A 17343-nucleotide genomic window follows, 5' to 3' on the forward strand; every position below is an offset into this window, starting at 1 on the left:
AGCCTGTTCATCCTTTGCTGATAGGTATACCCTCGCAGTTCTGGTATCATCCTTGTAAATATGTTTTGCAGCCTCTCCAGTGCCTGTATATCCTTTTAATAATATGGTGACCAGAACTGCACGCAGCACTCCCAACACTCTAGGTCCGGCAGCACCTGTAGAAATAGGAAGTTAGGGCTATCATTTCAGCTTGACGAAAGGTCATCATTAACCCTACCTTCCTCTCTCCACAGATGCTGCCTGACCTGCCGAGTATTTCCAGGACTATCTGAAATGAAATGTTCCGCATCATATACCTCAGTACCCACAACAAAGACAGAAGGGCTTGCATTTATATAGCACCTTTCATATCCCAAAGCATTTCACAGCAAATTAATTACTTTTGAAGTGTAGTCATTGTTATGCTGTTGCAAATTGTGCACAGCAAGGTCCCACATACAGCAAGAAGCTGAATGACCAGTGAACATGTTTTTGGTAGTGTTGGTTGAGGGATAACTGTTCCCAGGGGGACCAGAAGAAATCTCTGCCCTTCTCCGAATAGTACCATGGGATCTTTTTATCTGAGAAGACAGCTAGTTGCATCCCTATGCAGGTTGATCTGATATTGAAGTACAAGTCACAATATTTGTGTAATGTATGAAGTTACTGTATATTCAGCTGGGTAAGGGTTACTCACAGTGTAACTGTGCAGCATTACTGTATATTCAGCTGGGTAAGGGTTACTCACAGTGTAACTGTGCAGCGTTACTGTATATTCAGCTGGGTAAGGGTTACTCACAGTGTAACTGTACAGCATTACTGTATATTCAGCTGGGTAAGGGTTACTCACAGTGTAACTGTGCAGCATTACTGTATATTCAGCTGGGTAAGGATTACTCACAGTGTAACTGTACAGCGTTACTGTATATTCAGCTGGGTAAGGGTTACTCACAGTGTAACTGTGCAGCATTACTGTATATTCAGCTGGGTAAGGATTACTCACAGTGTAACTGTACAGCGTTACTGTATATTCAGCTGGGTAAGGGTTACTCACAGTGTAACTGTGCAGCGTTACTGTATATTCAGCTGGGTAAGGGTTACTCACAGTGTAACTGTGCAGCGTTACTGTATATTCAGCTGGGTAAGGGTTACTCACAGTGTAACTGTGCAGCATTACTGTATATTCAGCTGGGTAAGGGTTACTCACAGTGTAACTGTGCAGCATTACTGTATATTCAGCTGGGTAAGGATTACTCACAGTGTAACTGTACAGCGTTACTGTATATTCAGCTGGGTAAGGGTTACTCACAGTGTAACTGTGCAGCATTACTGTATATTCAGCTGGGTAAGGATTACTCACAGTGTAACTGTACAGCGTTACTGTATATTCAGCTGGGTAAGGGTTACTCACAGTGTAACTGTGCAGCGTTACTGTATATTCAGTAGAACCAATACTCCAGTATGGTGCCACTGGCTGTCAAATACTCTGCTGACACTCACTGTCGCCACATGTAAATATTAGAGACTTGGGTAGAACACAGAGGCAAAGGAGTAGATGCACAAAAATAATCAGTTAATGCTTAATCAGCCAGCAGTCCTGATTGGTGAATTGTTGCACAGAACAGGTGAAACCTTTTCTATATTTGTCTTTGGGATTTGGGCAACCCGGGACCTCCACCACCTAGATCCTCATCATAGGCAGTCCCTCGACTTGCTTCCACTCTAAAAGTGAGTTCTCAGGTGACTGAACAGTCCAATACAGGAATTATAGTCTCTGTCACAGGTGGGACAGACAGTGGTTGAGGGAAAGGGAGGGTGGGACTGGTTTGCCGCACGCTCCTTCCGCTGCCTGCGCTTGGTTTCTGCATGCTCTCGGCAACGAGACTCGAGGTGCTCAGCGCCCTCCCGGATGCTCTTCCTCCACTTAGGGTGGTCTTTGGCCAGGGACTCCCAGGTGTCGGTGGGGATGTTGCATTTTATCAGGGAGGCTTTGAGGGTGCCCTTGTAACGTTTCCTCTGCCCACCTTGGGCTCGCTAGGAGTTCCGAATAGAGCGCTTGCTTTGGGAGTCTTGTGTCAGGCATGCGAACACTGTGGTCCGCCCAACAGAGCTGGTCGAGTGTGGTCAGTGCTTCAATGCTGGGGATGTTGGCCTGGTCGAGGACACTAATATTGGTGCGTCTGTCCTCCCAGGGAATTTGCAGGATCTTGCGGAGACATCGTTGGTGGTATTTCTCCAGCGATTTGAGGTGTCTGCTGTACATGGTCCATTTCTCTGAGCCATACAGAAGGACAAGGGCAGCAGGCACATGGGAACACTACCACCTCCAAGTTCCCCTTCAAGTCACACACCATCCTGATGTGGAAGTATATCGGCCGTTCCTTTATCGTCGCTGGGTCAAAATCCTGGAACTCCCTCCCTAACAGCACTGAGGGAGCACCTTCACCACACGGACTGCAGCGGTTCAAGAAGGCAGCTCACCACCACCTTCTCAAGGGAAACTAGGGGTGGGCAATAAATGCTGGTCTTGCCAGCGATGCCCACATCCCATCAACGCATAAAAAAGTTGGCATGTCAACATTTATGACCTCGTTGTCCCGAGAGCATTAAGGTCAACCATGCCGTGCAGGACTGGAGTCACGAAAAGATCCAAACCAGTTTTTTTTAACAACTATCCAGCAGCTTTCGTGATGCCAGCCTCTAAATGACCAAATTTATTGAATTCAGTTTCACAACTTACCCTGGTGGGATTTGAACTCAGGGTTAATAGTGCAATACAACTAGTGGGGTGCCGCAGGGATCAGTGCTGGGACCCCAACTATTTACAATCTATATTAACGACTTGGAGGAAGGGATTGAGTGTAACGTAGTCAAGTTTGCTGACAATACAAAGATGGGAGGAAAAGCAATGTGTGAGGAGGACACAAAAAATCTGCAAAAGGACATAGACAGGCTAAGTGAGTGGGCAAAAATTTGGCAGATGGAGTATAATGTTCGAAAGTGTGAGGTCATGCTCTTTGGCAGAAAAAAAAATCAAAGAGCAAGTTATTATTTAAATGGAGAAAGATTGCAAAGTGCTGCAGTACAGCGGGACCTGGGGGTACTTGTGCATGAAACACAAAAGGTTAGTATGCAGGCACAGCAAGTGATCAAGAAGGCCAATGGAATCTTGGCCTTTATTGGAAAGGGGATGGAGTATAAAAGCAGGGAAGTCTTGCTACAGTTATACAGGGTATTGGTGAGGCCACACCTGGAATACTGCGTGCAGTTTTGGTTTCCATATTCACGAAGGATATACTTGCTTTGGAGGCAATTCAGAGAAGGTTCACTCGGCTGATTCCAGAGATGAGGGGGTTGACTTATGAGAAAAGGTTGAGTAGGTTGGGCCTCTACTCATTGGAATTCAGAAGAGTGAGAGGTGATCTTATCGAAACATATAAGATTATGAGGGGGGCTTGACAAGGTGGATGCAGAGAGGATGGGAGACTAGAACTAGGGGGCATGGTCTTAGAATAAGGGGACACCCATTTAAAAATGAGATGAGGAGAAATTTCTTCTCTCTGAGGGTTGTAAATCTGTGGAATTCGCTGCCTCAGAGAGCTGTGGAAGCTGGGACATTGAATAAATTTAAGACAGAGATAGACAGTTTTTTAACCGATAAGGAAATAAAGGGTTATGGGGAGCGGGCGGGGAAGTGGAGCTGAGTCCATGATCGGATCAGCCATGATCTTATTAAATGGCAGAGCAGGCTCAAGGGGCTGAATGGCTGACTCCTGCTCCTATTTCTTATGTTCCACTCCACACAAAGCACGGGATTGTGAATCAACCCCTTATGCCTGCATTAGGAAGACATGCACCCCGAAATTCTGCGGACCCGTTGAAGGAGCCGGAAGCATGGGGGGGGGGGGGGGGGGGGTGCGGCCGAGTGGGGCTTCCACTTCCCACCCCAAATCTCAGGGGCTCGGCTCACCTACATATACACACTCAGCGGTGGGCCACTCCTTGTGCTTTATGGAGGCATGACCAAGGCACCCGTCCCGATCAGGTGCCAAAAGTCAGCCTGCCCAAGGGCCAAGAGTGGGACGGGGTGAGGGTGGTGGGGGGGCGAAGAAAATGAGCCTGTGGGCTCTCTCCGGGATCGAAATCATCATCGACAGTCCCTCGGAATCGAGGAAGACTTGCTGCCACTCTAAAAATGAGTCCTTAGGTGACTGAACAGTCCAATACGAGAATTACAGTCCCTGTCAGGGAGCTTGTTGACTGTGAGGTGGAACATGGCAGTGAGGAAGATTGAGAAGAGAGTTGGGGCGATGACGTGGCCCTGCTTGACCCCAGTCCGGACGTGGATTGGGTCTGTAATGGATCTGTTGGTAAGGATCACGGCCTGCATGTCATCGTGGAGCAGGCAAAGGATGGTGACGGACTTTTGGAGGCATCCGAAACAGAGGAAGACCCTCCATGGACCCTCGGGGTTCCGGGATAGACCACCTTTCTTTCGAACAGTCTTGGTGCCTTCTCAGCAGGGCAGAGATCCCGCTGGGTCTGTGGGGTGGGCGGAGTCGCTCGGGGTAGCCCCCCCCAAAGCCAGCTGTAGTTGTAACAGGTCGCTAAGCAATGCCCACCCCTCCCGGACTGCAGTTTATCGCAGTTCTTACAGGCTGCAGAATCGTAGCGGATCCGGGATCCATCCCCACCCGCTGCTGGAATCATGCTCCCCCTCCCCGGGCCCTGGTATTCTGGGGCTGTGATTTTGAAGTTGAAACTGCTCAAAGTATGCCATTAAGTGCTAGCCTCAGGACAGCTGGTGTAAGATAGGAAATATCTGAGGGCCTGCATTTACATAGGATTACAATGCACAGGATATACAGCAAAGAGACAGGCCATTCGGCCCAGCCAGGCCATGCCGGCATTTATGCTCCACTCGAGCCTCCTCCCGTCTTTCCCCATCTAAATCTATCAGCATTACCCTCTATTCCCTTCTGCCCCATATACTTGTCTAGCCTCCCCTTAAATGCATCGATACTATTCGCTTCAACCAATCCCTGTGGCAGCGAGTTCCACATTCTCACCACTCTCTGGGTAAAGCAGTTTCTCCTGAATTCCCCATTGGATTTCTGGGTGACTATCTTATATTGATAGCCTCTAGTTATGCTCTTCCCTACAAGTGAAGCATTCTCTCTGTATCCACTCGATCAAAATCTTTTATAATTTTAAAGACCTCTATTAGGTCACCCCTCAGCCTTTTTTCAAGAGAAAAGAGACCCAGCTTGTTCATCCTTTCCTGATATGTATACCCTCGCATTTCTGGTATCATCCTTGTAAATCTTCTCTGCACCCTCTCCAGTGTCTCGATATAATTTTTATAACATGGTGACCAGAACTGTCGCAGTGCTCCAGGTGTGGTCTAACCAAGGTTCGATACAGGTTTAGCATAACTTCCCTACTTTTCAATTCTGTATCTCTAGAAATAAACCCTAGTTCTTGGTTTGCTTTTTATGGCCTTGCTAACCTGTGTCGCAACGTTCAGTGATTTGTGTATTTGTTCCTCTACCCCACCCAGACTCACACCCTCCCAGTAATAAGTCACCTCCCTATTCTTCCTATCAAAAGGTAATACAGGTGCAGTGCCTAAAATCTGGAACCCTCGGGACCGAGGCCGTTACGGATTCTGGGCTTTTCCGGACTTTCTATTTGTTTCTGACGTCACGAGCCCAGGTTCGGGTATTTCCAGATTTCGGAATGTCAGAAAGGGCGGGGTGGGGGTTGGGGGGAGATTCCCGCTGAAGAGCTGTTCGGGCCATCCGGCCCCGCCAAGCAGGTTGTCAGTCGAGCCCCGGCAATGAGGTGTTTGTGTGGGCCGGTGAGGAGGCCCCAAGGTTGGGGCAGCAGTGGCGAGGTCTGAGGTTGGTTCCGGATTCTGGAACATTTTACAGATTCCGGACGGCGCTGCCACCGATCGGTCCAGATTCTGGAACATTCCGGAACTCCGGATTCTCGACGCTGCACCTGTACCTCACATTTATCTGTGTTGAACTTCATATGCCAAATATATGCCCATTCTGCAAGTTTAGTAATGTCCTCCTGTCATTTGTTGCAGTCCTCCTCAGTATTGACCAATACCCACACCCCATTTAAATATTGTGTTTTTGATTTCCACATCTAAATAAATTGTGAACAGCAGTGTCACAGAATCATAGAAAATTACAGCATGGAAGGAGGCCATTCGGCCCATCGTGTCCACGCCGGTCAACAAAGAGCTACCCAGCCTAATCCCACTTTCCAGCTCTCGGTCCGTAGCCCTGTAGGCTATGGCACTTTAACTGCACATCCAAGTATTTTTGTTAAGTGGTGAGGGTTTCTGCCTCTACCACCCTTTCAGGCCGTGAGTTCCAGACCCCCACCACCCTCTGGGTGAAGATATTTCCCTCAACTCCCCTTTAAACCTTCTACCAATTACTTTAAATCTATGCCCCTGTTGTTGACCCCTCTGCTAAGGGAAATAGGTCCATCCTATCCACTCTATCCAGGCCCCTAATAATTATATACACCTCAATCAGATCTCCCCTCAGCCTCCTCTGTTCCAAAGAAAACAACCCCAGTCTATCCAATCTTTCCTCAAGTCCAGGCAACATCCTCGTAAATCTCCTCTGTACCCTCTCCAGTGTAATCACATCTTTCCTGTAATGTGGCGACCAGAACAGCACGCAGTACTCTAGCTGTGGCCTAACTAATGTTTTATACAGTTCAAGCATAACCTCCCTGCTCTTGTATTCTATGCCTCGGCTAATAAAGACAAGTATTCTGTATGCCTTCTTAACCACCTTATCTACCTGGCCTGCTACCTTCAGGGATCTGTGGACCTGCACTCCGAGGTCCCTTTGTTCCTCTACACTTCTCAGTGCCCTACCATTTAATGTGTATTATCTTGCCTTGTTAGCCCTCCCCAAATGCATTACCTCACACTTCTCCGGATTGAATTCCATTTGCCACTGTTCTGACCAGTACATTGATATCTTCCTGCAGTCCCCAGCTTTCTTCATTATCAACCACATGGCCAATTTTTGTATCATCTGCAAACTTCTTAATCATACCCCTATATTCAAGTCTAAATCAATGATATATACCATAAAAAGCACTGAGCCCTGCGGAACCCCACTGGATACAGCCTTCCAGTCACAAAAACATCCATCAACCATTACCCTTTGCTTCCTGCCTCTGAGCCAATTTTGGATCCAACTTGCCACTTTGCTCTGGCTTTTACTTTCATGATCAGTCTGCCATGTGGGACCTTATCAAAAGCTTTGCTAAAATCCATATACACTGCATCAAACGCACTGCCCTCATCGACCCTCCTGGTTACCTCCTCCAAAAATTCAATCAAGTTAGTCAGACACGACCTTCCCTTCACAAATCCACGCTGACTGTCCTTGATTAATCCGTGTCTTTCTAAATGAAGATTTATCCTGTCCCTCAGAAATTCTTCCACTAATTTTCCCACCACCGAGGTTAGGCTGACTGGCCTGTAATTACTCGGTCTATCCCTTTCTCCCCTTTTAAACAACAGTACAATGTTAGCAGTCCTCCAGTCCTCCGGCATCACACCTGTAGCCAGAGAGGATTGGAAAATGATCGTCAGAGCCGCCGCTATTTCCTCTCTTCTCTTAACAGCCTGTGATACATTTCATCCGGGCCTGGCGATTTATCTACTTTCAAAGGTGCAGTGATCCCAGCACTGATCCTTGTGGAACACCACGACCCACCTTTGCCACTGTGAATAGCTACCGTCTAGAAACATAGAAAATAGGTGCAGGAGTAGGCCATTCAGCCCTTCGAGCCTGCACCGCCATTCAATAAGATCATGGCTGATCATTCACCTCAGTACCCCTTTCCTTCTTTCTCGCCATACCCCTTGATCCCTTTAGCCGTAAGGGCCACATCTAATTTCCTCTTAAATATATCGAACTGGCATCAACAACTCTCTGCGGTAGGAAATTCCACAGGTTAACAACTCCCTGAGTGAAGAAGTTTCTCCTCATCTCAGTCCTAAATGGCCTACCCCTTATCCTAAGACTATGTCCCCTGGTTCTGGACTTCCCCAACATCGGGAACATTCTTCCTGCATCTAACCTGTCCAGTCCCGTCAGAATTTTATATGTTTCTATGAGATCCCCTCTCATCCTTCTAAACTCCAGTGAATAAAGGCCCAGTTGATCCAGTCTCTCCTCATGTGTCAGTCCAGCCATCCCGGGAATCAGTCTGGTGAACCTTTGCTGCACTCCCTCAATAGCAAGAACGGCCTTCCTCAGATTAGGAGACCAAAACTGAACAGAATATTCCAGATGAGGCCTCACCAAGGCCCTGTACAACAGCAGTAAGACCTCCCTGCTCCTATACTCAAAACTCCTAGCTATGAAGGCCAACATACCATTTGCCTTCATCAGTCCATTATGGGGCACCTTATCGAAGACCTTTTGAAAATCTAGATAAATTACACCTGCTGTACCTACATGCCAACTTTCAATGACTGATGAACCATGACACCCAGGTCTCGTTGCACCTCCCCTTTTCCTAATCTGCCGCCATTCAGATAATATTCTGCCTTCATATTTTTGTCAACAAAGTGGATAAGCTCACATTTATCCACATTATACTGCATCTGCCATGCATTTGCCCACTCACCTAACCTGTCCAAGTCACCCTGCAGCCTCTTGGCGTCCTCCTCACAGCTCACACCGCCACCCAGTTTAGTGTCATCTGCAAACTTGGAGATATTACACTCAATTCCTTCATCTAAATCATTAATGTATATTGTAAAGAGCTAGGGTCCCAGCACTGAGTCCTGCGGTACTCCACTAGTCACTGTTTGCCATTCTGAAAAGGACCCATTTATCCCGACTCTCTGCTTCCTGTCTGCCAACCAGTTCTCTATCCACGTCAGTAAATTACCCCCAATACCATGTGCTTTAATTTTGTACACCAATCTCTTGTGAGGGTCCTACTCTCTGTTTTCTGACTTGAAGTCAGTTAGCGATCCATTCGGCTACTTGTCCCCTGACTCCGCATTCTCTGACCTTGTTCATCAGTCTATTATGGGGCACCTTATCGAAGACCTTTTGAAAATCTAGATAAATTATATCTACTGCATTATCCTTGTCTACTCGCTCTGTTTGGGCTGATTCGTGGGGCACAATAGATGGAGATTTACATGGTCTTAAACCATGCTATTCATCGCATCAGGAAATACTTCCATAGCCCATCCCGATGTGTCCGTGGCAGTGGAACGACTACCAGGGACAGCAGCATACCAAAAGGGCACATGGGGAACAAAAGTGTGCAATTCACTTTAGCGCATTAATACTGTAATGCATCGGCAATCCTGGCAGATCCTCACTTGGTGAATTATCAATTTTGGGGGGAGGAAATGCGGAGAAAAGTGCTTAGGAAATATTTCCAGAAAGCCGCAAGGCTGACTCAATCCTGCTTGACTCAGAAACAAGCCCAAGCAAGGTGGTTCCAGGTCTCGAGGAACAGCAGTCAACCCCATCAACTCCAATGGAGATTACATAAAAACATTAACTGCGAAGGAAGGGAATGGTTGAGTGAGCAGCTCTCGCCTGATGATTAGAAAGTTATTCAGTTACTAACTCAGTTTTGGAACTAGAAGGGACTACACAATTAGACGCAGGAAGAATATTCCCAATGTTGGGGAAGTCCAGAACCAGGGGTCACAGTCTAAGGATAAGGGGTAGGCCATTTCAGACTGAGATGAGGAGAAACTTCTTCACTCAGAGAGTTGTTAACCTGTGGAATTCCCTGCCGCAGAGAGTTGTTGATGCCAGTTCATTGGATATATTCAAGAGGGAGTTAGATATGGCCCTTATGGCTAAAGGGATCAAGGGGTATGGAGAGAAAGCAGGAATGGGGTACTGAGGTGAATGATCAGCCATGATCATATTGAATGGTGGTGCAGGCTCAAATGGCCTACTCCTGCACCTATTTTCTATGTTTCTATGGAACATAACCTTTCCTGGATGTACGTCCAGTTACAACTCTTGTTTGTTATTTCCGATTTTGAACTCTCATTTCATCCCTTCTTCTCGAAACTTGTGTCTCAGTTTACAATCTGCCCTTTACCAACTAAACCATCAGAGGAGCTTATCTCACCGACTACGATCTGGTTGTATGAATTTGTGTTTTCCCTCTTCCTGATCCTTTAACCATATTGACACCCTGTTCGACAGGTTGGGCCGGACGGAAATCAGGAACCGGCTACCACTGATTTTCGCATCCTGTTAAATCAATGGATGTAAAAGCAGTCAATAAGGACCCACAAATAACTGACTTTCTCGAGGGAGAGTGTGAGAGGGTCAGCGTGTCACACTGGTACCCGTCAGTGACCCTGTTTATACAAGAAGAAAAGAAAACTTGGATTTCTATAGTGCCTTTCATGACCACCGGACGTCCCAAAGTGCTTTACATCCAATGAAGTACTTTTGAAGTGTAGTCACTGTTGTAATGTAGGAAACGCAGCAGCCAATTTGCGCACAGCAAGCTCCCACAAACAACAATGTGATAGTGAGCAGATAATCATTTTTTTTGCTATGTTGATTGAGGGATAAATATTGGACCCAGGACACCGGGGATAACCCCTGCTCTTCTTCAAATAGTGCCACGGGATCTTTTACGTTCACTTGAGAGAGCAAATAGGGCCTCGGTTTAACGTCTCATCTAAAAGACGGCATCTCCGACAGTGCAGCACTCCCTCAGCACTGCACTGGAGTGTCAGCCTGGATTTTTGTACTCAAGCCCCTGGAGTGGGACTTGAACCCACAACCTTCTGACCCAGAGGCGAGAGTGCTGCTCACTGAGTTTGAGTACAAGAGGGGGCCTTGTTTTAAGGTGGTTGGTGGAAGGTTTAGAGGGGATTTGAGGGGGGCTTCTTTACGCAGAGGGTTGTGGGGATCTGGAACTCGCTGCCTGGAAGAGTGGTGGATGCAGAAACCCTCACCACTTTTAAGAGATGGTTGGATGGGCACTTAAAGTGCTGTAACCTGCAGGGTTACGGACCTAGAGCAGATAATTGGGATTAGACTGGATCACCTCTTGTTGGACGGTGCAGATATAATGGTAAGTACTGCAGGGAATAGAATACAGCCAGGGTGATCTCCTGGACTAGTGTCGATCGCCTGGATGAGTCGGAGAGGAATTTTCCCAGATTTTTTCCCCCAAATTGGCCTGGGTATTTATCTGGCTTTTGCCTCTCCCAGGAGATCACATGGCTCCGGTTGGGGTGGAGTGTAGAATATTTCAGTGTAAGAGGTGTCCTTTCCGCCTTTGTTCATAGGTTTATATGTAACCTTCAGGGCTGCTGACCAAGGGCCGTGTGGCTCTTTGTCGGTCGGCCGAAATGGCCTCCTTCTGTGCTGTAAATTTCTATATTTCTTGGAAGGTTTAGCAACAGCAAAAGGCTATTCCACATACAGAGCACTGTTTTTCAGCCTTTGTGTACCACCACTCAATCCCTTCTCTCTACATCCAGTTTGTCCCTTGCATCCTTGCAGCCTGCTCTTGTAAACCCGTCACCATAGTGAAGAATGTGAGAAAGCTCGGGTACTTACTCGTTGTTCCTTGCAGGCATCCTCAAAGGGCGAAAAGGTGTGTGTCCTGTGCTTGCTTCCCACCAAACATCGAGGGCATACACACTCCACACATTCGTTGCAGAAGAGGATCAGGTTTTGGCTGTGCATCACACACTGCACGTCCAAACTGCTTCCACTGGTGCTGCTAGCAGTACTATGTGATTACTTGGCAAAGTCATGGCAAATTGTTGGAAATTTCTTTTTAAAAAAAAACACTTTAAAACCCTTCAGAACTCCAGATACTAATGAACAAGAGAATTTTATCGAAAGTGTAGGTGCAGTATAGCAAAGGCCCTTGACTGACAGTACCTCACCTCGGTACCTTATATAGCAAGTTGCCAAGGGGAAGGGCTGTGTAATTTGATCTCAGTTGTTACATAGGACCTAAATACCAATGACACCTTTCTATTCGGAATCTTTCGTGGAAGAATTCTTCAGATTAATATTTGCCCAATTAATTTTCTACATTTTTCCTCATAATCTTGAAACCTGCTTGCTTCAATGTGTTCTCTTTTCCATAGAAAACAAGCCCAGCTTACTTATTTGTACCTCAGACCTTTAATTTCTGACCTTTGTAAAATTACCATTGTTGCCCTCTAAACATCAGCCGTGACCCTCTAACTAATTGGTGATGTGCCCAGTATGTTGTAATGGTACCATCAATGTCCTAGAGTTATTAAATAAAAACTTAGGTTTATATAGTGTCTCATCACATCCCTCAGCAGTGCATAAATCTTTGATAAAGAATAATTTAATGCAGTTTGTGGAAAGAATAGGTGAAAGGGATAGGTCTATTCACCCATCACTGCTTGCTTATCTACTTTATCTACTGCTCCTGGTCCCTAAACGCCTCAAATTTAAAATTCCCACCCTTGTGTTTGAATCCCTCCATGGCCTCGCCCCTCCCTATCTCCGTAACCTTCTCCAGCCATACAACGCTACAAGAACCTGCTCCTATTTCTTATGTTCTTAACTCGGGTCGAAATTCACCCCCGCTGGAAACGGATTGCACCTACCGTTTTATTGTGCCACCGTAATGTATGGGGCGGCCCTACTTGCGAAATTCAGCTCTTTGTCATTTTCTTTTGAGTGGGGCGGAAGTCGGTCATAATGGGGGCGGCAGTGGGGCCGGAAAGGAGATATCACCATAATGGGGGCAGCAGTAGGGGCGAGACGGGGATACCGTCATAATTGGGGCGGCAGTGGGGGTGGGCGGAGTCTCCGCTGCTGTCAGTCATCAGCGCCGGGCTGGTGACATCATCGTGCTGGCGCGTCAACACGTCTCCCCCCTTCAGTTAAAGGGGAGGGCCACTGCGAGCTCTGCAGCATTTTAAGTTCAGTCCACTGGGCCACCAGGGAGGGTTTCAGCCGGGCCAGCGGCCTGGTAGCCAAGAAGGAGTACCAGGCTGCCTGTTGGTGGCCCGGCCAAACCCAGGGGTGTAACTGTCGAGCCGACCGGGCAGTCGGCCGACAAAAAAAAAATAAGGTGGCAGCCGCAACAATGCGCCCTCCCCTTTAATGGCGGCCGCACCGCCATTTTACACACACTGCAAACACAGTGCACCGGCAGAAAAAACTGTCGGCACTGAGCGGTGGCCAGAGGATTTTCTACGGTGAAATGCCACACTCGGCTAAATGCTGCCATGATGTCGAGGGCAGTCACTCTCACCTCAACTGTTGCTGTTAACAAAGCTAGAAAACTAAAAGGGCCTGATTGCGTTCGTAAAGCTATTCGCTGAGGGAGTGAAATCTTAATATTCATTCAGATAGGGAGAAATAACTTTCACCAAGACTGCTTCGACAATACTTCCCTCCCCTGTGACCTCCATCAGCGAGAAGGCCAGGAGCAGCAATGTCGTGGGAACACCAAGTTCCCCTCCAAGTCACACACCATTCTGACCTGGACATATATCGCAGTTCCTTCATCATTCAAGGAGAAGATTCACCAGCACCTTCCCAGAGCAGCTCGGGATGGCCAATAAGTGTCAGCCTTGCCACGCTGTCCTGAGAACAAAATAAAAATCACCTTTCACATCCTCGGAACAACCCAAAGCATTTTGCAATAAATCAATTATTTTTGAAGTGAAGTCACTTGTTCTGGAGGCAAATGCACGGTCGATTTACAAACAATAATATCCCACAGACAGCAGTGAGATGAATGATCAGTTAATCTGTTTTAATGGTGTCAGTTGAGGGATAAATGCTGGCCAAGACACTGGGAAAACTTCCCAGCTCTTCTCTGAATAGTGACGGGGGATTATTTACATCAACTTAAATAGGCGGACACGGCCTTGCATTAACAACTGATGTGAAAGACATCAACTTTTGACAGTGCAGCACTTCCTCAGTACCGCACTCGCCCAGATCTTGGAATGGGGCCTGAACTGCCAAACGTCTGACTCAGAGGGCACACTTACACAATGATAATCTATTTTAACAAAAGATTTAAGAGATTTTTTTCAACCAGTTTAACACAATCATTAAAATGAAGGACAGGTGCATTTTGTATACAAATGCTAACACATTTAGAATCATATAGAATCATAGAACGGTTACCTCACAGAAGGAGGCCATTCTGCCCATCGAGCCCGTGCCGGCTCTCTGCAAGAGCACCTCAGCCAGTCCCACTCCTCCACCCTTTCCCCAGAGCCCTGCACATTTTGTTCCTTCAGGTACTTATCCAATTACCTTTTAAAAGCCATGATTGAATCTGCCTCCAGCACCCTTTCAGGCAGTGTATTCCACTCACTCAAAAGAACATAAGGAATAGGAGCAGGAGTTGACCATTCTGCCCCTCAGGCCTGCTCCGCCATTCAATAAGATCATGGCTGATCTTCCACCTCAACTCCTCTTGCCTGCACTGTCCCCATGTCCCTTGATTCCCTTAATATTCAATAATCTATCGATCTCTGTCTTGAATATACTCAACAATTGAGTCTCCACAGCCCTCTGGGGTAGACAATTCCAAAGATTCACCACCTTTTCTCTTCATCTCAGTCTTAAATGGCCGCCCCCTTATTCTGAGACTGTCACACCCCTGGTTCTAGACTCCCCAGCCCAGGGGGAAACATTCTCCCTGCATCTACCCTGTCAAGCCCTGTAAGAACTTTGTATGTTTCAAGGAGATCACCTCTCATTCGCTGCATGAAAAGTTTTCCCTCAAGTCGCTTTTGGTTGTTCTGCCAATCACCTTAAATAGAAACATAGAGACATAGAAAATAGGTGCAGGAGTAGGCCATTCGGCCCTTCTAGCCTGCACCGCCATTCAATGAGTTCATGGCTGAACATGCAACTTCAGTACCCCATTCCTGCTTTCTCGCAATACCCCTTGATCCCCCTAGTAGTAAGGACTTCATCTAACTCCTTTTTGAATATATTTAGTGAATTGGCCTCAACAACTTTCTGTGGTAGAGAATTCCACAGGTTCACCACTCTCTGGGTGAAGAAGTTTCTCCTCATCTCGGTCCTAAATGGCTTACCCCTTATCCTTAGATTGTGACCCCTGGTTCTGGACTTCCCCAACATTGGGAACATTCTTCCTGCATCTAACCTGTCTAAACCCATCAGAATTTTAAACGTTTCTATGAGGTCCCCTCTCATTCTTCTGAACTCCAGTGAATACAAGCCCAGTTGATCCAGTCTTTCTTGATATGTCAGTCCCGCCATCCCGGGAATCAGTCTGGTGAACCTTTGCTGCACTCCCTCAATAGCAAGAATGTCCTTCCTCAGGTTAGGAGACCAAAACTGTACACAATACTCCAGGTGTGGCCTCAAAAAGGCCCTGTACAACTGTAGCAACACCTCCCTGCCCGTGTACTCAAATCCCCTCGCTATGAAGGCCAACATGCCATTTGCTTTCTTAACCGCCTGCTGTACCTGCATGTCAACCTTCAATGACTGATGTACCATGACACCCAGGTCTCGTTGCACCTCCCCTTTTCCTAATCTGTCACCATTCAGATAATAGTCTGTCTCTCTGTTTTTACCACCAAAGTGGATAACCTCACATTTATCCACATTATACTTCATCTGCCATGCATTTGCCCACTCATTTAACCTATCCAAGTCGCTCTGCAGCCTCATAGCATCCTCCTCGCAGCTCACACTGCCACCCAACTTAGTGTCATCCGCAAATTTGAGATACTACATTTAATCTCCTCGTCTAAATCATTAATGTACAGTGTAAACAGCTGGGGCCCCAGCACAGAACCTTGCGGTACCCCACGAGTCACTGCCTGCCATTCTGAAAAGTCCCCATTTACTCCTACTCTTTGCTTCCTGTCTGACAACCAGTTCTCAATCCATGTCAGCACACTACCCTCAATCCCATGTGCTTTAACTTTGCACATTAATCTCTTGTGTGGGACCTTGTCGAAAGCCTTCTGAAAGTCCAAATACACCACATCAACTGGTTCTCCCTTGTCCACTCTACTGGAAACATCCTCAAAAAATTCCAGAAGATTTGTCAAGCATGATTTCCCTTTCACAAATCCATGCTGACTTGGACCTATCATGTCACCTCTTTCCAAATGCGCTGCTATGACATCCTTAATAATTGATTCCATCATTTTACCCACTACCGATGTCAGGCTGACCGGTCTATAATTCCATTTTCTCTCTCCCTCCTTTTTTAAAAAGTGGGGTTACATTGGCTACCCTCCACTCGATCGGAACTGATCCAGAGTCAATGGAATGTTGGAAAATGACTGTCAATGCATCCGCTATTTCCAAGGCCACCTCCTTAAGTACTCCGGGATGCAGTCCATCAGGCCCTGGGGATTTCTCGGCCTTCAATCCCATCAATTTCCCCAACACAATTTCCCGACTAATAAAGATTTCCCTCAGTTCCTCCTCCTTACTAGACCCTCCGACCCCTTTTATATCTGGAAGGTTGTTTGTGTCCTCCTCAGTGAATACCGAACCAAAGTACTTGTTCAATTGGTCCGCCATTTCTTTGTTCCCCGTTATGACTTCCCCTGATTCTGACTGCAGGGGACCTACGTTTGTCTTTGCTAACCTTTTTCTCTTTACATATCTATCGAAACTTTTGCAATCCGCCTTAATGTTCCCTGCAAGCTTCTTCTCGTACTCCATTTTCCCTGCCCTAATCAAACCCTTTGTCCTCCTCTGCTGAGTTCTAAATTTCTCCCAGTCCCCGGGTTCGCTGCTATTTCTGGCCAATTTGTATGCCACTTCCTTGGCTTTAATACTATCCCTGATTTCCCTTGATAGCCACGGTTGAGCCATCTTCCCTTTTTTATTTTTACGCCAGACAGGAATGTACAATTGTTGTAGTTCATCCATGCGGTCTCTAAATGTCTGCCATTGCCCATCCACAGTCAACCCCTTAAGTATCATTCGCCAATCTATCCTAGCCAATTCACGCCTCATACCTTCAAAGTTACCTTTCTTTAAGTTCTGGACCATGGTCTCTGAATTAACTGTTTCATTCTCCATCCTAATGCAGAATTCCACCATATTATGGTCACTCTTCCCCAAAGGGCCTCGCACAACGAGATTGCTAATTAATCCTCTCTCATTACACAACACCCAGTCTAAGATGGCCTCCCCCCTAGTTGGTTCCTCGACATATTGGTCTTGAAAACCTTCCCTTGTGCACTCCAGGAAATCCTCCTCCACCGTATTGCTTCCAGTTTGGTTCACCCAATCTATGTGCATATTAAAGTCACCCATTATAACTACTGCACCTTTATTGCATGCACCC

General features: G+C 46.8%; 1 protein-coding gene and 1 pseudogene across 3 annotated transcripts in view; one reads left to right on the top strand and one right to left on the bottom strand.

Moving 5' to 3' along the window:
• faim2a (Fas apoptotic inhibitory molecule 2a) overlaps positions 1-17343 on the top strand; it is a 251881-nt gene that overhangs the window by 107897 nt on the left and 126641 nt on the right. The window lies entirely within an intron of this gene.
• LOC139273110 (E3 ubiquitin-protein ligase TRIM39-like) overlaps positions 1-17343 on the bottom strand; it is an 89202-nt pseudogene that overhangs the window by 48449 nt on the left and 23410 nt on the right.

Source organism: Pristiophorus japonicus, chromosome 1 (genome assembly GCF_044704955.1).
Source record: "Pristiophorus japonicus isolate sPriJap1 chromosome 1, sPriJap1.hap1, whole genome shotgun sequence".
Classification (NCBI taxonomy): Eukaryota; Metazoa; Chordata; class Chondrichthyes; family Pristiophoridae; genus Pristiophorus; species Pristiophorus japonicus.